Source organism: Salmo trutta, chromosome 3 (assembly GCF_901001165.1).
Source record: "Salmo trutta chromosome 3, fSalTru1.1, whole genome shotgun sequence".
Classification (NCBI taxonomy): domain Eukaryota; kingdom Metazoa; phylum Chordata; class Actinopteri; order Salmoniformes; family Salmonidae; genus Salmo; species Salmo trutta.
This window is the reverse complement of record NC_042959.1, coordinates 57537235-57562538: the sequence shown is the minus strand read 5'-3', so window position 1 is coordinate 57562538 and position 25304 is coordinate 57537235. Positions and strand designations below refer to the sequence as shown.

Here is a 25304-nt window from a genome sequence, read left to right as displayed (position 1 = left end):
GAACATAAACCTTTTACCTTTTCATAAGTTTACATAATTGCCAATGATTAAATCCTTCCAATAGAAATAAAAAAAACTATTTTGTTATGAATTGAACTTTAATTAAGTGAGTTGACTCTTCACATGGGATGATTTCACTGAACAACAAAAGGGAATATTGAATGATCCCCAATGAGCCATCGCATCTCCCAAAAACGTTTTCAACATACATCTGTAAAATGTTAGTCTAGAAACTAAAGCTTTGGTTGTCTTCCTCTCAGGCTTCCATGTATTCTCCCGGAACCTCCTCAATGTCCACCTCTTGAACATCAGACTCTGAGGCCTCATATTCACTGTCATTTTCCAACCTGGTTGAGGATGGCTCGTTGTCAGGCTCAAAAAGCCTCAAATTTGCCCAGATGGCCACCAATTTTTCAACCCTTGTATTGGTCAGCCTGTTACGTGCTTTGGTGTGTGTGTTCCCAAACAGGGACCAGTTGCGCTCTGAGGTGGCTGATGTTGGTGAGATTTGGAGGATGATGGAGGCAACAGGGGAAAGAGCCTCAGATCCACAAAGTCCCTTCCACCAGGTGGCTGATGAGATATGTTGGCACGACTGCCATATTGCATCTCCATCCCAAAGCCCTTGCTTGGAAGTGTACTTCGCTAGACTGCCAAGAACCTTGCCCTCATCCAGGCCAAGGTGGCGAGATGACACCATAGGCCTTGTTGATCTCTGCACCAGATAGGATGTTCTTGCCTACTTGGGGTCCAACATGTATGCTGCGGCGTGTATGGGCTTCAGGCAGAAGTCTTCACGCTTTTTGATGTATTTCAGAACTGCAGTTTCCTCTGCTTGGAGCAACAGTGAAGTGGCCAGGGCAGTACGGATTTCTTCTCTTACATCTGCAAGCAGAGTTTGAACATCAGACAGGATGTGATTGTCTCCCTCAATCCGTGCAATGGCTACTGCTATAGGTTTCAGGAGTTTCAGGCTGCTTACCACTCTCTCCCAAAATACATCATCCAGGAGGATCCTCTTGATGGGGCTGTCCATATCGGCAGACTGTGATATGGCCATTTCTTGGAGAGACTCCTTCCCCTCCAGGAGACTGTCAAACGTGATGACAACACCACCCCAATGGGTGTTGCTGGGCAGCTTCAATGTGGTGCTCTTATTCTTCTCACTTTGCTTGGTGAGGTAGATTGCAGCTATAACTTGATGACCCTTCACATACCTAACCATTTCCTTGGCTCTCTTGTAGAGTGTATCCATTGTTTTCAGTGCCATGGTGTCCTTGAGGAGCAGATTCAATGCATGAGCAGCATGCACAGGCCCTCTGTGGGCTCAATAGCATCTCATTAGGGTGCAAGATCTTGAGAATCAGCTGTACATGTGATGGAAGAATGCACTGTGCATGCAGAGGTTTGCAATTCCATTGAATTGGGGATAGTTTAACCAAAACATGCCACATGTCCTAGAATTGCCTTGTGTATCCCACAAAAAAAGGTTTACTGTTATTGTCACGTCCTGACCAGTAAGGGGTCATTTTGTTATTGTAGTTGGTCAGGACGTGGCAGGGGTGTGTTTGTTTTGTGTGTTTCGGGGGTTTTGGTTTATGTTCTATGTTTTCTATTTCTATGTGGGTTTCTAGTTTGTCTATTTCTATGTTAGTTTTGGGAACGACCTCCAATTAGAAGCAGCTGGTTGTCGTTGCTTCTAATTGGAGGCCATATTTAAGTGGGTTTATTTTCTCTTGTGTTTGTGGGTGGCTGTTTCTTTGTATAGCTGTGTAGCCTTACAGGACTGTCGTTCGTTTTCTTGTTTTGTTTAGTGTTCACGTTTAAAAATAAAAGTATAAGTATGGACACTTACCACGCTGCGTATTGGTCCGATGATTTCTCATCAGAAGACGAAGCTTATGACAGTTATAAGCTATCGTTTTTGATGAATTTAAGTAAAATTCCACAAATTCCAGGGCTTAACTTCCCATGAAAAATCTCTGGAAAAATTATGGAAATCTACCGGAAAGTTTCCAACCCTTTGCAACCCTAATCCTAACCATATCCCTCACCCTAATCCTAAATACAGTGTAAGTGCAATGTAACAATGAGCTTATAACTGCAGGGTAAAATCTTATGTATTGATCATTTGGTAGTGTAGCAAGTTCTTGAGTCATGGAGCAGTTAATCTAACATGCAGTAGATGTGTTTCTCATTTAGTTGTTGGCTGTGGTTATTGTTGTCCTTATGAAATCTGGAAGCCAAACAGACCTCTTTCTTATGATGCCACCAGGCTTACATGTTGTTTTGAGAGGATTGCCACATCAGAGCTCTCCCAACTATTCCAAGCTACTCTGAACCATGACTCATCATGTGGTCATAACTGACATATAACTTTACTTAAACTGTATTCCCTGACCATACTGGTTTAGGTTTCCCCAAAAATCCTATAGATGGCCTCCTGGGCCCTAACATTTCAGCGTTTGCAGATCTGAACGGTCTGGATCGGTATAAGCAGGGTAGTGGTGATTTATTACACTATATTGATTTCATCTTACAGATCTACCCAGTTAGGGCCAAGGGGAAGGGGTTAGTGAGAGAACTGAGACCAGCAGTGGGAGCAATGTCCCTTCACTTCAGCTTCACAGGCTCCCTGCTCTGCTTTGCCTGATCTGCCTCTCTCAAAGGCCGGGCAGGCCCTCAAAAAGTAAGTGATCTGGGGATTGGGTTTCTGGGTATGTGTCTGTTGTCTGCCATGCGATCCAGATTTCACCATATACAGAGAAAGTATGTGTCCCAAATGGCTCCCTATTCCCTGTATAGTGAACTACTACCCTATGGGCCCTGGTTAAAAGTAATGCTCTATAAAGGGAATAGGGTGTCATTTGGGACACTGACAGAGAGGGTAATCCTCTCCACACTGTAGATCTGTAAATACTTGCTGGCCCACAGGCCCTCTGTCGGTCAGAATTCCTGCTCATTTGTGGCCATTCTCTGTCTTATGAAACTAACTGCAGCAAGACAGAGTGTTTGGTTGGTTCCAAGCCAACCGCCGCCACAACCGTTAATGCAGAAAAACAAATCTCTTTCTAAATCAAGACTTACTGGCAGCTCATGACACAGCATAGAAGAAGGTAGTGGTTATCTCACCGCATTCATGGTTGAGAAGGATGATAGCTATCAATACTTTTTGTGTCTTAACACCATTTCCATGTGTTACTTTTGTAAGTAAGATAGATTCCTGCAATATCACATTTTATTTGTCACGTACACAGTTTCATCAGGTATAAAAGTTGCAGCGAAATGCCTGAACATCATTGTAATGAAAAACGTGGGAAGAGCAAATACAGCTTTTCAATGCAACCATGTTCACGTTAGCCTCGGCTCCCAAGATTGGCCAAAGTGAAAGGCTGTGACAGAGGCTATGGTCACATGGGCCTAATGCATGAATAATGTTACAGGGAGGAGATCTGATCCAAGGTGTGATGTTGTGTCTGTGTACAATGCCCTTTTATATTGTGGCGTGTTTGGCAGGGTCACGCAGTATGGAACCACTGTTGTTCTCTTCACCCAGATACTGCAGGTCCAGGACGGGTCCTCTGTCTTCCCTACCCTGTCATTAGGCAGGCTCAGCTGAGGAAAGTTCCAGACTTACAACCTTTTGCACTACGGACTCTTTGTATTATTGCCCATGGTTGAGTTCATGGAGTAAATCATATTGTAGGTGTCTTACTAGAATAATCACATTGATAAATCACATACTGTGGCATATTAATAACACAATGGCTACATTTGCACAATTATATGAAGGAAAATATACTCACCACCAAGGTTAGTGCAGGGCATGTAACCCCCGTAAGCCTATTGCCACACAGTCCTTGGAGGGGGAAAATACCAAAACACTGCATAGGAGTAGGGAAAGGTAACTCCAGAGCATTGAACTCTTGATTAGACTTTTATGCAACAGGGCCAATAGGAGATTATGAAATTGAAAAACAACAACTGTACATTTTGTAGTGTACCCCAAAATGTTATATGTAATTGTATGGTGTATGCTTACTTCCGACTCATTGATTTATAGTAGCTTGATGTAATAATAATATATGCTATTTAGCAGACGCTTTTATCCAAAGAGACTTACAGTTATGCGTGTATACATTTTTACACATGTGTGGTGCAGGGAATCAAACCCACAACCCTAGTGGTGCAAGCGCCACACTCTACCAACTGAGCCATACAGGACCACTATGTAAGTATTATATAGAATTACAGTGTGAAAAGCTATAAAATAGTGACACAATGGACCGAAATAAGGTTAGGCCAAAGGGCTTGAACTGAAATAAAACCTGAGCAATACTGTGAACTTTCCAGGGTCCCCACTCCACTTCTTAGCACCCACATGCTTACTTCAGGCTGAGACCTGAGACCCCGGTGCCTGATTTACATGGGAACGAGCATGGGGGCTGTATCTACTGATTTGGGAAATGTTTGCTGTGTATAGAAGTGTCTATTTTTGCAGCAGTGTGCTATGTCTGCAGACAGGACTTCTCGGCATGTCTCTCCCCCCCTGCACACACACACACTCCATGTTAATGTTTGAAAATGTATGTAAATTGTAAAGTATTTTATCTATAATGTATTTTTCGTTGTCGTACACTAGTAAGACTAGCTGTCACCATTGGCGTCGGCTAATGGGGATCTTAATAAATAAAATAAAATGCTATCTCTCTCTCAAGTGGCTTTATTGGCATGGGAAACATATGTATACATTGCCAAAGCAAGTGAAAGAGATAAAAGTGAAATAAACAAAAAATGAACATAAACATTACACTCACAAAAGTTCCAAAAGAATAAAGACATTTCAAATGTCATATTATGTCTATATACAGTGTTGTGACGAGATGCAAGTTAAGTCGCATTAACAATGGTGTTTGTTCTTCACTTCTCTCTCTCTCTGTTCAGCTGATGAGTCTACTGAATATTCCTCTAGAACCCAGAGACATGAGGCGATGTGGGCGGAGTCAGCCGCGAGGGGAGGGAGGAGTTGTTTCGTGTGTGTTGAGGAGTCAGCTGAGAAATAAACTGTTAGCTGCTTGTCCTCATCGGGAATGTTGACCACTGGAGCGTCCTGAGCAACAAAAGCAAAGCTGTTGCGCGAGCTACTATTTTCAAGTTAAGTGTCTTCCCATCCCAAGTGCAAGGCTGTTTGATTGCTCTCGTTTTTGCAATTCTACAGAGACCTGTCAATAAGGTGAGTGTATTATTCAAAGATCAAGGGAGTCTTGTGTTATTTGAAATATGGTGTAATTGTATGCATCTTTCTTGACTTTCTAGAACACAGCAAGCAAAGTTTAGTGTAGCTAGCTAGCTAGCTAGTGCCTCTGGATGTAAACTGCCGTCGGGTGAGACGAACACAGCGCAGCGTGGCTTGTAGCGTGAGGCTCTGTCTTTCTCGAAAGCGTGAGGAGGGTTTGGATGTGAATAGCTGTTAGAACTTGTTTTGCAAATCAGTGTAATTTGTTGTCTAAAACAGGTTACCGTTGTAGGTTAACATTGTTAATCACAAATGTGACAGTTACTAAATAGCCAGAGCCGAATATAGCCACATGTCTACCCAACGCTGTCGGTGCTGCATGCAGGCAGATAAACAGTGTTCGTGTAGGGACGAGGTTGGGAGAAGCATGATATCCTGTATTGGGGCAACTAAAGCTTACTAAACTACTATAGTTAGGTTGGTAAAAGTACCAATCCAGCGGGGTATCAATGAGTTAGCCAGCTAACTTTGAATTTTTTTTTTTAACAATTGATTTTCTGGTTCATTAAGAAATGTGTTTTTGGTTGCTGAGTCAATTAGACCATGCCCATTTCAAGCTTATCGTAAACTGTTTACAGATACTGCATAACTGCTTACTATCCAACTACCAGCCAGGCGCAGCCCCTGGTGAAGTCCCTGCCTGTCCTACCCTCAGTAGCCTACCCGCCCTATCCTTTTCACCGGTCCGGTCAGTCTTATCCCATGGCTTCATGTTTCTTTGGGGGTGGGGTGAAAGGCGTTTTTCCAGGCATCTAGCTACTCGTGTACTGAACCATGGATGGTGGTTGGATTCTACCACCCCTTTCAAAACGAGCAGCGAATATATACAGTATACTTATAGTTGGCTTATTCAGAGGCCAAGTATTTCAAATCTAACTGGGTGGGACATCAGGGATGGATTTTGGCAAGGATTTTATAAAATAAAACGAATGTTATGCTGTAGATGTGATATGTGATCGTATTAGTAATCCAAAAACAACAGATTTGTTTGACTTAATGCTGATTCAGCAGAATTGCCCGGCAGTGTTCTGTACAGCGCATCTAAGAAATGTAGTTGGTAAGAACCATAAGAATATATAGATTGATCATAATGGCATAGTACGTTTTGGGAACAGTCCCTATCCCCTTCCACTAAACTACATCTTTACTATACACTTAAAATGCCATTACTAGTGTAGGCCTACTATGTAACATGTTAATACAAAATTGTTACTACTTGTGTAATTACAGCGTCACTACACCAGTATAACAGCAACTTAATAGAAATTGTTACCAGTATAAGGTGTCACCAACTAGTTTTAAATTCACACCCTCTGATACAATCTAGCTATTTCAAGTCCATGCTCTGTAAGAGACCGACATGATGGGGCATGAGTTTAGGAGGCCGAAGACAGACAGCTAGCTCAGAGCTGCTGAGCTCACATATTTTACATAAGCAACCTGTCTGGCAATGGCGGTTCAAATCTCTTCTCTGGAAGAGTCTGACTAACAAATGGCTTTGTTGGATCGCATCCTATTGACATTTCACTTGTTCTACCAATCTATTCCATTCATCATACAAGCCGTTCATTCAGTGAATGTAGGCAGGCCTATTAGCTTGTTGGTTTCCTTTATTATCGGGGATGGAAAGTGAAAGGGATAGGCCTTGTTCACCCAAATTACAAATTCCCTTGTTGAGAGCTGTCCAAACTTTCAATCTGAAGAGGCCTTGCAGACATAAATTGTACTCCCACATACACTTTATATTATTATTATTATGTTCTCTGTCATAGTGGTGATCTCTCTCACCCAGGCCCTAGCATTCCATTCGGCCTTGCGCCAGTTTGCAGTCATATAACACTCGCTATTCAGTGCCAATACCCCCTTATTGAAGGCTGGTCATGGCGCTTTTTGCGAAGTCTGGGATGCAGAGTCAGGGTTTTGGCCTAAATCAATGACACCAATTACTAGGTTATGTCCTATTATTGCCCAAATTATTTCTCTCATCAGTTATGAGCACAGCTGATGTTGATACACCTCCTGTATTCTGTCTAATAAATTCTAGTAACTGATTTGAAACAATTTTGGTCTGTGGGTGTGGTGGTAGGTGCTGTTTGGAAACAGGTAGCTGAATCATGAAAAAAACCTGGATGTTATAGGCTAGGCCTACTTTTCTTGTGTAGGTAGGCGTCAATGGCTGTACAAAGCATAAAAATACTTCCGAAGAACCCCAAGGCTTGTGGATGAAAAAAGTTGTAATGCCTTTATTACATTACTTGGCAGCAGGACAAGATGAAAAAGCTTTGCAGGCAGCCAGAGAAGCCTTAGTTTGTCTGTGTCACTTACCTTTCATTTAAATGCAATCATTATTTTATCTAGCTACCTCAGTTATAGCTAAGTAATTACATTCTGCTTACTAAAGTAGTCTGTAATTGATTTACAGAAGGGCAACTTAATATATTTAGCTTACTGGTCCTATAAATACTTGACTCTCACCCGCCATCATCCACCCATGATTACCCAGAAGGCAGAATGACGCAATGATTGTCTAACCAACCAACCAACCACAGCACGGTGGATTCAATTTCTCAATATCTGGAGGCGGTCCAAATCTGTCTGAAACCTGAGAAGTAGGAATGCTGTATTTTCTAAAGCAGGTAACTGAACACCCCTGCTAGTATGTTTGTGTGCAGGAAGATCAGGGAGAGTGGTGCAGAACGATGGCGATGTTCCAGAAAATGTCACTCAGCCTCTACGAGCTGGAATCTGTGCTGTAAAATCTAAAACAAACCAGGGTTAGTGGGCTTGGCGAGATGTATTCATGAAAACAAAAGGGTTTTGAGTGACATTCTTCCCCAGTGCAACTTCAGAACAATAGAGGCATTTTGTGCTCTTGAATTTTATCGCTGTGCCTGGACATCATTAGTATTCTCTTCTCAGAGTTTGTGACATTTGGCTTTATCTGTACATTGTTTCTCATATTATTATTAAAATATGTGTTGCGGACAATGCGAATGGAATCACGGAATCTAGACATTAAAATGGAATTCAACAATATATTTTTTTTATAGAATTTCGTAGGAAATCAAATAAATGTAAATGTATTGAACTTACTGGAAAATGCATTAATTTGCTCAAATAATCATAAGACATGAACAAAATGCATACGTAGCAAGGTTTTCATCCAATTGGGACAGATTTTCATGCAAATATTCGAAGAAAAAAAATAATATGCGCATTTTCCCACCAGAAATGTGTTTCCATCAAATTGACTTGTTGTGGATAAAAGGTTGTGCGTGATGACGTAGTGTACATAAACATTTATTTTGCAGTTAAATTCCCATGTACCAAATAAAAAATACAAGTTAAATGGGTTTCCATTGCATTTTCAATTCTACTGATGGTTTTGTCACAAAGAAATTGCGTTATATAGTGAATGTGCCCAGTCTGGTCTTGGCATGTGGGCTCTAGCTAATAGCTCGCAGATACAGTGTGGGTAGGTAGTGTAACGGCTGTCGTCGGATATAGACCAAAATGCAGCGGGGAAATGTGCACTCATCTTCTTTATTATAATCGGACAAGAAGGAGAACCAAAATAAACACGTACACAAAGAAAACACAACGACTATTCACAGGCTGGTAAGGCACAAGGCTATACACAGAACAATCTCCCACAAAGTACTCAAACACATACCTATATATAGGACTCTCAATCAGAGGCAACTAGAAAACACCTGCCTCCAATTGAGAGTCCAACCCCAATTAACAAAACATAGAAATACAAAAGACTAGACAGAACATAGAAATACACTAACATAGAACAGTGCCCCAAAACCCCCGGAATACATAAATCAAATAACCTACTAAACAAACCACCACCCCGAACCACATAAAACAAATACCCTCTGCCACGTCCTGACCAAACTACAATAACAAATAACCCCTATTACTGGTCAGGACGTGACAGTACCCCCCCCCCCCCCCAAAGGTGCAGACCCCGGATGCACCTAAACAAAAAACAACCAAAAAATAAACCCCTAACTAAGGGAGGGAAGGGAGGGTGGCTGCCGTCAACGACGGCACCTGTGCTACACCCCCCCTCCCCAACACACCTATACTGGAGGTGGCTCAGGTTCTGGTCTACAGCCACCCAGACTGTAGGCATACTCGCTTGGTTCTGGACCGTAGGCAGACTCACTCGGTTCCGAGCTGTAGTCAGACTCACACAGTTCGGAGTTATAGGCAGACTCACTCGGTTCCGGACCGCAGGCAGACTCACTCGGTTCCGGACCGCAGGCAGACTCACTCGGTTCCGGACCGCAGGCAGACTCACTCGGTTCCGGACTGTAGACCCATTCACCCCTCTCCGAACAGTGGGCCGTCTCACTCGGTTCTGCACAGTGGGCCGTCTCCCTTGGTTCCGAACTGTAGGCCGTCTCACTCGGTACTGCACAGTGGGCCGTCTCCCTTGGTTCCGAACTGTAGGCCGTCTCACTCGGTTCCGGGCTTAACACTCTTACCGGATACTCATGACGGGGTACTGTTGTCGGATACTCTGGACGGGGCACTGTTGCTGACTACTCTGGAAGGGGCACTGTCGTCGGACACTCTGGACGGGGCACTGTTTCCGGACACTCGAGGCTGGGCTGACGCACTGGAAGCCTGATGCGTGGGACTGGTAGTGGAGGTACCAGCCTGGGGACACGCACCTCAGGGCTAGTGTGGGAAGCAGGAACCGGCCGAGTGGAACTGGTATTACGCACTGGAAGCCTGATGCGTGGTGCTGGAAGTGCCAGTTTGGGAACACGCACCTCATGGCTAGTTCGCCCTGCCCTGGGCTGACGTATTGGAGGCCTGGTGCGTGGTACTGGTACTGGATATACCGGGCCATGGAGAAGCACTGGCGGTCTCAATCGCACCTCCTGCACAACCCGTCCTGGCTGGATGGAACTAGTAGCCCTGTACGAGCGGAGTGCTGGTACAGGGCGAACTGGGCTGTGCAGGGGCCTGATGGTTGCCGTGCGTAGAGCGGGCGTAGGATAGCCTGGACCTAGGAGGTGCACCGGTGACCAGATGCGCTGCGCAGGCATCCTCCCACCAGGCTGGATGCCCACTCTAGCAAGGCACTTGCGAGGGACTGGGATCACTCGCACTGGACTGTGCGTGCGTATGGGCGAGATCGTGCGCACTTCCGCATACCTCGGCGCTCTCCACTCCAAACGCTTCCCATAAAAAGCACGGGGAGCTGGCTTCGGTCTACTGCCTGGCCCAGCCAAACTACCCGTGTGCCCCCCCCAAAAAAATATATTGGGGGTGCCTCTCCGGCTTAAACGCCAGTCGTGTTCCCCTGTAGCATTCCCGGTCTTCGCTCCACTTTCTCCATGGACCTTCTCCGGCCATTATCTCCTCCCACGTCCACTTTTCCCGATAGTCCATATTATTCTCTCGTTGCTCCTTACCCCGCTGCTTGGTCCTTGGTTGGTGGGAGATTCTGTAACGGCTGTCGTCGGATATAGACAAAAATGCAGCGAGGAAATGTGCACTCATCTTCTTTATTATAATCGGACAAAAAGGAGAACCAAAACAAACACGTACACAAAGAAAACACAACGACTATTCACAGGCTGGTAAGGCACAAGGCTATACACAGAACAATCTCCCACAAAGTACTCAACAAACACATACCTATATATAGGACTCTCAATCAGAGGCAACTAGAAAACACCTGCCTCCAATTGAGAGTCCAACCCCAATTAACAAAACATAGAAATAGAAAAGACTAGACAGAACATAGAAATACACTAACATAGAACAGTGCCCAAAAACCCCCGGAATACATAAATCAAATAACCTACTAAACAAACCACCACCCCGAACCACATAAAATAAATACCCTCTGCCACGTCCTGACCAAACTACAATAACAAATAACCCCTATTACTGGTCAGGACATGACAGGTAGGTTACCTATATAATGATTTATTTAGGGCAAAATATCATTTTTTATTTGTCAAACGGCAACCAAGCATGAAGCTCATCAGCCTAATAAACTGCATGCTTTCCCAGTCATAGTGGGAGGACCACACAACATATCATCACGTGACTCCCAAGTTTTCTTCGATATGATGGTTATTATATCAATATTTGCGTATAAAGACATTTCCACCACCATTTCTCGCATAATACATTTTACAGACACAAAAAGTTCCCACATTGTCTAGTGTATTTTGTTTTGTTGACATTTGTAAATTTTACCAACAAATTTGCTTTTTCCATCAGGTCTGTTTATCCGACATGTACTTTACTCGCATGAAAAGGTTGGATGGAAACCTGGTTAGTGATTCGTACTTTCCTGCAACTTTCTGAAATGGCACAGGAATGCCCCTGTGTCTGTGTGTGTGTTGATCGTCCTTTTCCCCAGTCTACACTTTGTAGCCGTTAGCAATAATGCTAATGATAGTCAGCTGGTTGATAGAAAGGCTTTCCCAAAAACCTTATAAATTAAATGTTAACTACACAGTAACCTATGCCTACCTGGCGGTATGATATCATGATTATTTGCATCAATCCAGCTGTCATTTGTTTTGTAAACGGCTTTGTTTTGTAAAATCAAAATCACATTAGCGCTACAGAAACACCGCTAACCAAACAATGGTCTCTGGCTGGTGCGCACTTGAATTAAAGGGTAACTACACCCAAAATTCAACATTTCTTAGACTTTTCTCAGACCTCAAAAGTGGTTTCCTGATGTGGTGTAGCCCTTTACGCTCATACCCGTATACAGGTTGAAAATGGCAGATTTGGGCACTGATAAACGCCTAACTTGGAACGCAGTGGCTGTACAGTAACAAACTATACATGATGTCAATGGTTTGCTGCAGTTCTACACATAATCTGCAAACTGTTCACTTTCAATTGCTACCATGGTTATGCATATGCTTTTCATATTTCTTCTGGAACAAACATTTCAATGTTAAAGGGTTTAGCGTTGTTGTGGACTTAGAACATCCTATTTTGTTGTGATTGTTTTGTTATTGTTGTTGGAAAAACCAAAACCTGGAAAAACAAAACTGATAAAATTGAATTTGGGGTACAACTAAATGGAATCGGGTACAAAATACACCAGATTTTATAAGGCCGTACTACCATAGGGATAGGGGGTTTCTGGTAAAATGAAGTTTGTCTAGGGGGGTTTGTGTTGAAAATTACAAAGACCATAGATACAGCAAGCCTGTTCTTCCTTTTCTCTTCTAGCCTCATGAAGCCTAAATTCCCTATTGTTTATACCATGTTTATTACATAACTCAATGTAGGCTATTCAATGTTAGTTAGAAACTCTCATATGTCCAGATGATCAGTCTGATCCATTGTACAGTAGCCTAAATAATCATTTATTCTACTTACACTTATTGATCTTATTTAAACTTTTTGAATAACACGTCCCATAGATGAAAGCTTAAGTTCTTAGTTGAATAAAAACTCAAATAGCCTAGCCATAGCCCACCCTGGCAGCAGGCTTGTGCACAAACATAACATCTCCCTCCCGTCCAAGCCATTCATTATGCACATTGCATAAGGTCATTTCTCCCAGCCGGCCCAATGAAATCCTCATCCAATTAGCGATTGTCCATGTCTCTCAAAGCCTTTCTCAAAGACTTCTGCTATTCAGCCCTCCACGATGACATCAGGTTCTCTCTTATAACCTTTACGCTGCTGCCCCGAAATAATGAAGCTGCCATTTAATGAAGAATCAACATGTGAAACAAGAACATCTACTGAGGTGTGACAACAATCTGAACCATCCACTGATAAAATAGTCAGCCATGACAGAGATGGCAGTGTTCATTTGGAACTCAGTCCAGTAAATTAAAGCCTGTACTGTACTACAGACAGTCAGAAGAACCTTATTGGAGAAGTAGGTACTTATTTATGATCTTCATTCTTCATATGCATTCATTTGCTTATTGAATGTCTAATTACTGCAAGCTACTACATTCTTCAACGATGCTTAAATGCTTGTATTGTCTATGGATTACTGTGTATTGTGCAATTTTACAGATTTAAAGTGATGATTTACTCCTCTCATGGCCCTTATCTTATCAAGTTGTGGAATCTGGCTGGATGTTCTTATCTAGCCTACCATGCACAACAAATGAAACGTTGCAAAAATGCTGGCATTCCAGTTGTCATCCCTTCAAGACACGTCTCTCAGCAAACTGTTTTCTTTATTCATTTGACATATCCTTTGAGTGCTTCTACCTTAAAAATAGGTTTCACCTTACTGTAGAGAGGCAGGCAGTCCCAAACCAAAATCTTCCTTAAATAATGAATTTTGTATGATGGTGCGTCTTCCAGCAACATTGCTCTGTTCTTGCTTGACTTCAGATTTTTTTATGGTGTTCCATGTACAGCTTGAAATACTGCTGGAAAATACAAGGCTACATCTCTTCTTCAGTTGTTTGAGCCTAAACCTCTTGTCATTTGCCCTGATCAATGTGGACATGATGATGTAGGTTCGTGATAAGACAGATGCTCATGAACCCTAAAGAACAGCACCTTGCTAACTGTTTGGCGCTTCCTACCATTGCAGCAGTCTCCTCAACCCTGAGTCTGTGCATGTCAGTTTCAGTTGGATGTTACATATGTCATTTAGGTGTGAGAAGGAAACAATGGGGTCTTGGGAGGGAGGAGATATGTTCAGTTGAATTTCACACGCTGCTCTTGCAACCGTCACTGCTTGGAGGCAGGACATTTTCTTTTAGCTGTGTGAGCTCTTGTTGGCGTTTGGATGGTTCATAATGTGGCTCTTAATAGGGCTGGCACAATTACCATATAATCGTGTAACTGACGATTATGGATGAAGACCTTCACCAAAAATAAAATAACCGTCATAACCGTTTAATTATTATTATTATTGTTATTACAGTGCATTCGGAAAATATTCAGTATTCAGATCCCTTGACTTTTAATAAAAAACGGAAAGATCACATTTTATGTAAGTATTCAGACCCTTTGTTGCACCTTTGGCAGTGATTACAGCCTCGAGTCTTCTTAGGTATGACGCTACAAGCTTGGCACACCTAAATATAGGGAGTTTCTCCCATTCTTTGCAGATCCTCTCAAGCTCTGTCAGGTTGGATGGGGAGTGTCGCTCCACAGCTATTTAAAGGTCTCTCCAGAGATGTCTGATCGGGTTCAAGTCTGGGCTCAGGCTGGGTCACTCAAGGACATTCAGAGACTTGTCCCGAAGCCACTCCTGCATTGTCTTGGGTGTGTCCTTAGGGTTGTTGTCCTGTTGGAAGGTGAACATTTGCCCCAGTCTGAGGTCCTGAGTGCTCTGCAGCAGGTTTTCATGAAGGATCTCTCTGTACTTTGCTCCTTTCATCTTTCCTTCGATCCTGACTAGTCTCCCAGTCCCTGCCGCTGAAAAACATCCCCAAAGCATGATGCTGCCACCACCGTGCTTCACCGTAGGGATGGTGCCAGGTTTCCTTCAGACTAGAGGTCGACCGATTATAATTTTTCAACACCGATACCGATTATTGGAGGGCCGAAAAAGCCGCTACCGATTAATCGGACGATTTAAAAAAAATATATATATTTGTAATAATGACAATTACAACAATACACAATGAACACTTATTTTAACTTAATATAATACATAAATAAAATCAATTTAGCCTCAAATAAATAATGAAACATGTTCAATTTGGTTTAAATAATGCAAAAACAAAGTGTTGGAGAAGAAAATAAAAGTGCAATATGTGCCATGTAAGAAAGCTAACGTTTAAGTTCCTTGCTCAGAACATGGGAACATATGAAAGCTTCAATATTTCCAGGTAAGAAGTTTTAGGTTGTAGTTATTATAGGAATTATAGGACTATTTCTCTCTATACCATTTGTATTTCATATACCTTTGACTATTGGATGTTCTTATAGGCACTACAGTATTGCCAGGCTAATCTCGGGAGTTGATAGGCTTGAAGTCATAAACAGCGCAATGCTTGAAGCACAGCGAAGAGCTGCTGGCAAACGCCGGAAAGTGCTGTTTGAATGAATGCGTACGAGCCTGCTGCTGCCTACCACCGCTCAGTCAGACTGCTCTATGAAATATCAAATCATAGACTTAATTATAATATAATAAACGCACAGAAATATGAGCCTAGGTCATTAATATGGTCAAATCCGGAAACTATCATTTAGAAAACAAAACGTTTATTCTTTCAGTGAAATACGGAACCTTTTGTAACGATCGTCTGGAAGAGGGGACCAAGATGCAGCGTGGTCATAATGATTTTTAATGATACACTTCAAAAAACAAACAGGGAAAACGAAAGCCAACAGTTCTGTTGGTGCAAACCACACAACAGAAACAACTACCCACAAAACCCCAAAGGAAACAGGCCGCCTAAGTAAGATTCCTAATCAGAGACGACGATAGACAGCTGCCTCTGATTAGGAACCCTACTCTGCCCAAAACAAAGATATACAAAAACATAGAAAAAGGAACATAGAACGCCCACCCAATGTAACACCCTGGCCTAACCAAAATAAAGAACAAAAAACCCCTCTCTATGGCCAGGGCGTTACACCTTTCCATATTTTATCTAACGGGTGACATCCCTAAGTCTAAATATTGCTGTTACATTGCACAACCTTCAATGTTATGTCATAATTACGTAAAATTCAGGCAAATGAATTACGGTCTTTGTTAGGAAGAAATGGTCTTCACACAGGTCGCAACCAGCCAGGCGGCCCAAACTGTTGCATATACCCTGACTCTGCTTGCACAGAATGCAAGAGAAGTGACACAATTTCCCAAGTTAAAATAAATTAATGTTAGCAGGAAATATTAACTAAATATGCAGGTTTAAAAAATATATACTTTTGTATTGATTTTAAAGAAAGGTATTGATGTTCATGGTTAGGGACACATTGGTACAACGAAAGTGCTTTTTTCGCAAATGCGCTTGTTAAATCATCACCCGTTTGTCGAAGTAGGCTGTGATTCGATGATAAATTAACAGGCACCGCATTGATTATATGCGATGCAAGACAAGCTAGATAAACTAGTAATATCATTAACCATGTGTAGTTAACTAGTGATTATGTTAATATTGATTGTTTTTTAGAAGATAAGTTTAATGCTAGCTAGCAACTTACCTTGAATCCTTGCTGCACTCGCGTAACAGGTAGTCAGACTGCCACGCAGTCTCCTTGTGGAGTGCAATGTAATCGGCCATAATCGGCGTCCAAAAATGCCGATTACGGATTGTTATGAAAACTTGATATCGGCCGTAATTAATCGGACAGTTCGTTTGACCTCATGGCTTGGATTTTGCTCTGATGCACTGTCATCCGTGGGACTTAATATAGACCGGTGTGTGCCTTTCCATATCTAATCAATTGAAACTACCACAGGTGCACTCCAATCAAGTGGTAGAAACATGTCAAGGATGATCAATGGAAACAGGATGCACCTGAGCTCTATTTTGAGTCTCATAGCAAAGTATCTGAATACTTATGTAAATAAGGTGTTAATGTTATTTATTTGTAATGAATTTGCAAACATGTCTACAAACCTGTTTTCGCTTTGTCCTTCAAATGTTATTTGTCACATGCGTCGAACAATGTGTTGACCTTACTGTGAAATGCTTACTTACAAGCTCTTAACCAACAGTTCAGTTCAAGAAGGAGTTAAGAAAATATTTACCAAATAGACTAAAGTAAAAAAGAAATAAAAAAGTAACACAATAAAATAACAATAACAAGGATATACAGGGGGTACCGGTACTGAGTCAATGTGCGGGGGTACAGGTTAGTCGAGGTAATTTGTACATGTAGGTAGGGGTGGAGTGACTATGCATAGATAATAAACAGCAAGTAACAGCAGTGTACAAAACAAATGGGGGGGGGGGGGGGGCATGTCAATGTAAATAGTCCGGTGGCCATTTGATACATTTTTCGTCAGTCTTATAGCTTGGGGGAAGAAGCTGTTAAAGAGCCTTTTGGTCCTAGACTTGGCGCTCCGGTACCGCTTGCCGTGCGGTAGCAGAGAAAACGGTCTATGACTTGGGTGACTGGAGTCGCTGACAATTTTTTGGGTTTCCTCTGACACCGCCTGGTATATAGGTCCTGGATGGCAGTAAGCTTGGCCCCAGTGATGTATTGGACCATGATAGTGCGTTGGTGATGTGTACACTGTCGTGATGTTGTATTAGTTAATGTGACAACTTTTGCTCATCAAATGATTAAAGGTTTCTAACTGCTTGATTAAATGAATCAAGCAATTATTAACTCATTAACCTGGGGCACCATGGGAAAATTAGTTTTACTGAGTTTCTATTTCCCAAATTAACTCAAAGAATATCAGAATATCGATTTTACAACAGTCGCTAATTAATCAATTTCCTCTACAATTGTCACGAGTGCTGTCTTCGAATTCCCTGTCATAAATTAGCCAAGGCGCAGCGTGCCGGTAGTTCCACATCTTTTATTTATGAACTAGAACAAAACAAGAAAACAGGTGAAAACTGAAACACACGTGACATTCTGGGGCTGCTCACACACAGCTGCACAAAAACAAGATCCCACGAAAACAAAGGGAGAAACAGGCTGCCTGAGTATGATTCCTAATCAGAGACAACGATAGACAGCTGCCTCTGATTAGGAACCATACTCGGCTCAACACAAGGAAATAGACCAACTAGATTGCCCACCCCACATCACACCCTGACCTAACCAAACTAGAGGAAAATAAATGTCTCTCTAAGGTCAGTGCGTAACAGTACCCCCCCCAAGGTGCGGACTTCCGGCCGCAAACCTGAACCTATAGGGGAGGGTCCGGGTGGGCATCTATTCTTGGCGGCGGCTCTGGTTCGGGGCGTAGCCCCCCACACTGCCCACTGATCCCCCCGCTTATGTGTCGCCGGAGGAACAAGACTGGATCATCGCCGCTGAAGACTCTGGGCGGAAGGCTGCCGCTGAAGACTCTGGGCTGCAGACCGCCGTTGAAGACTCTGGGCTGCAGACTGCCGGTGAAGACTCTGGGCTGCAGACCGCCGGTGAAGACTCTGGGCTGCAGAGCGCCGGTGAAGACTCTGGGCTGCAGAGCGCCGGTGAAGACTCTGGGCTGCAGAGCGCCGGTGAAGACTCTGGGCTGCAGAGCGCCGGTGAAGACTCTGGGCTGCAGACCGCCGGTGAAGACTCTGGGCTGCAGACCGCCGTTGAAGACTCTGGGCTGCAGACCGCCGTTGAAGACTCTGGGCTGCAGACCGCCGTTGAAGACTCTGGGCTGCAGACCGCCGTTGAAGACTCTGGGCTGCAGACCGCCGTTGAAGACTCTGGGCTGCAGACCGCCGTTGAAGACTCTGGGCTGCAGACCGCCGTTGAAGACTCTGGGCTGCAGACCGCCGTTGAAGACTCTGGGCTGCAGACCGCCGTTGAAGACTCCGGGCTGCGGAGCGTCTCTGGAGGCTCCGGGCTGCTGGAGGCTCCGGACTGGGGAGCGTCGCTGGAGCCTCCGGACTGGGGAGCGTCGCTGGAGGCTCCGGGCTGAGGAGCGTCGCTGGAGGCTCCGGGCTGAGGAGCGTCCCTGGAGGCTCCGGACTGGAGAGCGTCGCTGGAGGCTCCGGACTGGGGAGCGTCGCTGGAGGCTCCGGACTGAGGAGTGTCGCTGGAGGCTCCGGACTGAGGAGCGTCGCCGGAGGCTCCGGACTGTGAAGCGTCATTATAGGTTCCGGACTAGGGACCGTTGCTGCAGGCTCCATGCCATGGATCATCTCTACAGGTTCCGCGCCATGGATCATCACTGGAGGCTTTGTGCCATGGATCATCTCTACAGGTGCCGGGCCATGGATTATCCCTACAGGCTTCGTGCCATGGATTATCCCTACAGGCTCCGGACCATGGATAATCCCTACAGGCTTTTTGCCATGGATTTTCTCTACAGGCTCCGGGCCATGGATTACCTCTGGAGGCTTTGTGCCATGGAACATCCCTACAGGCTCCGGGCCATGGATCATCACTAGAGGCTTCGTGCCATGGGTCATCGCTACAGGCTTCGGACCATCGATTATCACTGGAGGCTTTATTTGTGGAGCTGGAACAGGTCTCACCGGACTAGGGAGTCGCACTGAGGACCGAGTGCTCAAAGCAGGCACCGGCCGTACTGGGCTATGGAGGCGTACTGGAGGAAGAGTGCGAGGAGCAGGCACAGGACGTACTGGGCTATGGTGGTGCACTGGAGGGAGAGTGCGCGGAGCAGGCACAGGACGTACTGGGCTCTGGAGGCACACTGGAGGGAGAGTGCGAGGAGCAGGCACAGGACGTACTGGGCTATGGTGGCGCACTGGAGGGAGAGTGCGCGGAGCAGGCACAGGACGTACTGGGCTCTGGAGGCGCACTGGAGGGCAGGAATGCTGAGCGGGCATACTCCAAGCTGGCTGATTGCCAACCTTAGCACGACAACGGTGAGGAGCTTGCACCGAGCGCACCGGGCTGCGAGTGCGCATGGGCGACACCGTGCGCACCACTGCATAACTCGGTGCTTGTACAGTCACTTGCTCCCCATGGTAAGCACGGGGAGTTGGCTCAGGTCTTAAACCCGCCTTAGCCAATCTACCCGTGTGCCCCCCAAAACATTATTTTGCCACTGCCTCTCGGGCTCCTGTAGCTCTCTTAGCCGTTCTTCCCAGTATCGTTATTCCGCCTTCGTTGCCTCTATCTCCTCCGGCGGGCGGCGATACTTGTCCAAGGTCCTGCCCTATCCAGGATCTCTTCCCAGGTCCAGTCCTCTGATCCACACAGCTTGGTCCTGCTCATCTTCCTGGTGAGCGCACGCTGCTTGGCTTTCTTTTGGTGGGTTCTTCTGTCACGAGTGCTGCCTTCGAATTCCCTGTCATAGATTAGCCAAGGCGCAGCGTGCCGGTAGTTCCACATCTTTTATTTGTGAACTCGAACAAAACAAGAAAACAGGTGAAAACTGAAACAAACGTGACGTTCTGGGGCTGCTCACACACAGCTGCACAAAAACAAGATCCCACGAAAACAAAGGGAGAAACAGACTGCCTGAGTATGATTCCTAAACAGAGACAACGATAGACAGCTGCCTCTGATTAGGAACCATACTCGGCTCAACACAAGGAAATAGACCAACTAGATTGCCCACCCCACATCACACCCTGACCTAACCAAACTAGAGGAAAATAAACGTCTCTCTAAGGTCAGGGCGTGACAACAATCTCATTCTGAACGTCGCATAATCCGGGAATCTGCACAAACTCGGGTCCCACCAATGAGTTCGTACCACACCAATTTTAGTTAATTATTTATTTACTAGAAAGCTAAAATGATGATAAAAGATACACATACACAAAACACAGTCTAGGCTATTGATTAGAACTTAGTATAACGGGCCAACACACTATGGCGCGTGTTACCCAAAATGGGGATTTAAAAGAGAGAGAAAAAGTGAAAGTACACGAGAGAAATATACATTTGGGTGCATTTGCTTATTTTAACCCTAGCCTTGCCCCGAACTGCCGTTCTTATGGGTCAGAATATAATGATGTAATTACGTGTTGGAGGTCTCAGATGGGAAGCTCCACGTGGGTCGTTTAGGCTTCTAAATGACGCACTTCTCCAGCGCAACTCTCTGGTTGTCCTCACGATGTCAGTGTCCTTTTGGCTTAGTGGTCTGATTCCTCGCCCTTGCTCTGAAAGGGGTCTTCTGAGGACAGACAGCTCTGTAGCTCGGAGCTCACAGCGTAGGAATGAAACAGCGTAGATACCACGATTCGATGGGGAGTGGAGACCAGGTGTTCCGGCTTGAATTCACCCGCTTAGACACAGCTACTCATCCGTAGCATGGGTAAAAAAAAAAGATTTCTTTGTCTTCAACCTTGTGTTGCGTTTTGGGTTTGTTGACTTTTTAGACCTTGGCTGCAGCTCGGGTCACTTAGTCTGATACGTTCATTCTTAACTCACATGTCTTATACCCTCGGGTCAGAAGTGGGCATAACCGCCTTTAGGACAATTCTCTGGGCGTACCAAGTTAAGAGGCAAGGTCTAGATTTGACTCAAATCCAATTTTAGACAACTAACTTCACATTTCATCTTTACCAAAACATTCTCTTTGATTTGGACATTTTCCACACAACGTACAATGTATAAACATCAAGCATATACTAGGAAAACTCTTAAAGTTACAATGTTTTCGTAATAACGTAATCTATTAACCTTTAATAACAAAACAAAAATGTCATACATTTTCATATTCCATCTATCGTCATGACCACCATTGTGGCTGACGGAAACCATTGTTCCAAAGTCCCTTTATTGCATGTTTAATGTTCTGAGACTGGTTCTCCATAGTGAGAGGACAAAGGAATTTTGTCTGTTGCCTAAGATTTACCATGGGCATGAGGGGTCATAAAACCCCCACATTTTCCTATCCCTTGAGATCCCTTCTCCTCTGGTGGGGATGAAATCTCTCTGCAGGATTGTGGTCATTGGTAACCTGAGCCGAGCAGGACAGTCATGACAACACCAAAGAACTTGAAACTCTCGACCCGCTCCACTACAGCCCCGTCGTTGTTGATGGTTTCCTGTTCGGCCCGCCTTTTCCTGTAGTCCACGATCAGCTCCTTTGTCTTGCTCACATTGAGGGAGAGGTTGTTGTCCTGAACCACACTGCCAGGTCTCTGACCTCCTCCCTATAGGCTGTTTTGTAGCTGTTGGTGATCAGGCCTACCACTGTTGTGTCGTCAGCAAACTTAATGATGGTGTTGGAGTCGTGTTTGGTCACGCAGTCTTGGGTGAACAGGGAGTACAGGAGGGGACTAAGTACACACCCCTGAGGGGCTCCGGCCGCAGTCCCAGCTCCCCAACCCCAACCCCAGCGTGTCCAGCCGAGTCCCAGCCCCATCCCAACCCCTCAAGTCCCAGCTTCCCTGCAGCTTCAGCCCAGCTCCCCTCCCAGGCAGCTCAGCTCCCCAGCCCCAGCTCTCATCCAGCCCCGCTCCAGCTCCCGTTTCCCCTCATAGTCCAAACAGCTCAGCTCCACAGCTGAACAGGCCAGTGCCCCGGCCCGCACACTGCCAGAGGGCCTTCTCTCATCACTACTCTTTGGCCTACAAATCAGTGCATACCATTCAGGGCATTGCTCTTTTTTTTATCCAATAGCCTATGTGGAAAGAATTTGCTCCCAGCATTCCAAAGAGGACTGCAGTGAGATCATTCAGCGATCATGTGGTGTGGTATGGAGGGGATGATCTGCAAACAGGCAGGCAGTGAGGCAGGCATTGTGGCAGGCAGGCAGGCAGTGTGGCAGGCAGCCAGTGTAGCAGGCAGCCAGTGTGGCAGGCAGGCAGTTTAGCAGGCAGGCAGTGTAGCAGGCAGGCAGTGTAGTAGGTTAGTAGGCAGACAGTAAGGCAGGCAGACAACGTAACAGTCTGCAAGACCGGGCCTCACCTGCTCAGGTGGAAGCTGGCCTATGTATTCTCAGGCACAATCTGGGATATTTTCTGCTGTTCAATCAATGGGCTGAAACACAGATTGTGGCTTTAAGGTGGGCCACAATGCAGGGTCGCATAATTTACTGTTTGTTCTAGAGGTCGACCGATTAATTGGAATGGCCGATTTAATTAGGGCCGATTTCAAGTTTCAAGTTTTCGTAACAATCGGTAATCGGTATTTTTGGACACCGATTTGCCGATTTTTTTGTATTAATTTTATTTATTTATTTTTTTAAATATTTTTATTTTATTTAACTAGGCAAGTCAGTTAAGAACACATTCTTATTTTCAATGACGGTCTAGGAAAGGTGGGTTAACTGGCTTGTTCAGGGGCAGAACGACAGATTTTTACCTTGTCAGCTCGGGGATTCGTTTTTGCAACCTGCCGGTTACTAGTCCAATGCTCTAACCAGCTGCCTTACATTGCACTCCACAAGGAGCCTGCGTGGCAGGCTGACTACCTGTTACGCGAGGGCAGCAAGAAGCCAAGGTAAGTTGCTAGCTAGCATTAAACTTATCTTATAAAAAACAATCAATCTTAACATAATCACTAGATAACTACACATGGTTGATGATATTACTACTTTATCTAGCGTGTCCTGCGTTGCATATAATCGATGCGGTGCCTGTTAATTTCTCATTGAATCACAGCCTACTTCGACAAACGGGTGATGATTTAACAAGCGCATTTGCGAACAAAGCACTGTCCTTGCACCAATGTACCTACTAACCATAAACATCAATGCCTTTCTTTAAAATCAATACACAAGTATATATTCTTAAACCTGCATATTTAGTTAATATTGCCTGCTAACATGAATTTCTTATAACTAGGGAAATTGTGTCACTTCTCTTGCGTTCCGTGCAAGCAGTCAGGGTATATGCAGCAGTTTGGGCAGCCTGGCTCATTGCGAACTGTGTGAAGTCCATTTATTCCTAACAAAGGCCGTAATTAATTTGCCAGAATTGTACATAATTACGACATAACATTGAAGGTTGTACAATGTAACAGCAATATTTAGACTTAGGGATGCCGTCCGTTAGATAAAATACGGAACGGTTCCGTATTTCACTGAAAATAAATGTTTTGTTTTGAAATGATAGTTTCCGCATTCAACCATTTTAATGACCAAAGGCTCGTATTTCTGTGTGTTATGTTATAATTAAGTCTATGATTTGATAGAGCAGTCTGACTGAGCGATGGTAGGCACCAGCAGGCTCGTAAGCATTCATTCAAACAGCACTTTCGTGCGTTTTCAAGCAGCTCTTCGTAATGCTTCAAGCATTGTGCTGTTTATGACTTCAAGACTATCAACTCCCAAGATTAGGCTGGTGTAACCGATGTGAAATGGCTAGCTAGTTAGCGGGGTGCGCGCTAATAGCGTTTCAAACGTCACTCGCTCTGAGACTTGGAGTAGTTGTTCCCCTTGCTCTGCATGGGTAACGCTGCTTTAAGGGTGGCTGTTGTCGATGTGTTCCTGGTTCGAGCCCAGGTAGGAGCGAGGAGAGGAATGGAAGCTATACTGTTACACTGGCAATACTAAAGTGCCTATAAGAACATCCAATAGTCAAAGGTATATGAAATACAAATCGTATAGAGAGAAATAGTCCTATAATTCCTATAATAACTCCAACCTATAACTTCTTACCTGGGAATATTGAAGACCCATGTTAAAAGGAACCACCAGCATTCATATGTTCTCATGTTCTGAGCAAGGAACTTAAATATTAGCTTTTTTACATGGCACATATTGCACTTTTACTTTCTTCTCCAACACTTTTGTTTTTGCATTATTTAAACCAAATTGAACATGTTTCATTATTTATTTGAGGCTAAATTGATTTTATTGATGTATTATATTAAGTTAAAATAAGTGTTCATTATGTATTGTTGTAATTGTCATTATTACAACAAAAAAATAAAGAATCAGCCGAATAATCGGTACTGGCTTTTTTGGCCTGCCAATAATCGGTATTGGTATCGGCGTTGAAAAATCATAATCGGTCGACCTCTAGTTTGTTCAACATACAGTGAAGCTTTTTGTTTTGTTTGGAGAAACAATGCCACTAGAAGATTGTCACACTCTTGAGGGTTACCACCCAACAATTGGCTTTCAATGCATATTAGTAATCCTTTATCTTTGATGGACCTTGAGGTCACCATTATTCTTTGCATTTGAGAACCAAGCCCTATCAGTGGTTGTGTTTGAACTGTTTTTCAAGATGGAAGGACAGAGTTAGGCTATTTCATATAAATGTTTCTTTAAAAAAAGAAGACATGAAAGCAATTCAACTGCAATTGACCTTCAGTTTGATCTTAGTCATACTATTTTTGTCCGAAGGCTCAGACTGTAAGAAACACCAGTTGTTTGTATTTCAAGTTTACACATCTAGGCCTATATGCCCATTTCAAAGTTTTCCCCAACGTCCACAGGCCTACCTCACAGATCTCAGGCTTGTAAGCATAGTGCTGTAAACGTACTGGGTAGTAATGACTAGACTGACTTGTGTAC

The 25304-nt window shown here is 44.2% G+C and overlaps 1 protein-coding gene across 5 annotated transcripts in view; it reads left to right on the top strand.

Annotated features, from left to right (window-relative positions):
• The first annotated feature begins 5045 nt into the window (after positions 1 to 5045).
• LOC115180502 (growth factor receptor-bound protein 10) overlaps positions 5046 to 25304 on the top strand; it is an 82922-nt gene continuing 62663 nt past the window's right edge. For 2 of the 5 annotated variants that reach the window (XM_029742693.1, XM_029742684.1), the window contains exon 1: positions 5968 to 5984. The gene's annotated coding sequence lies outside the window, so the exon portion shown is untranslated. Of the gene's footprint in view, positions 5234 to 5907; positions 5985 to 25304 lie in introns of those variants that run through there. The other 3 variants (XM_029742662.1, XM_029742648.1, XM_029742653.1) reach the window with 3 other exon arrangements.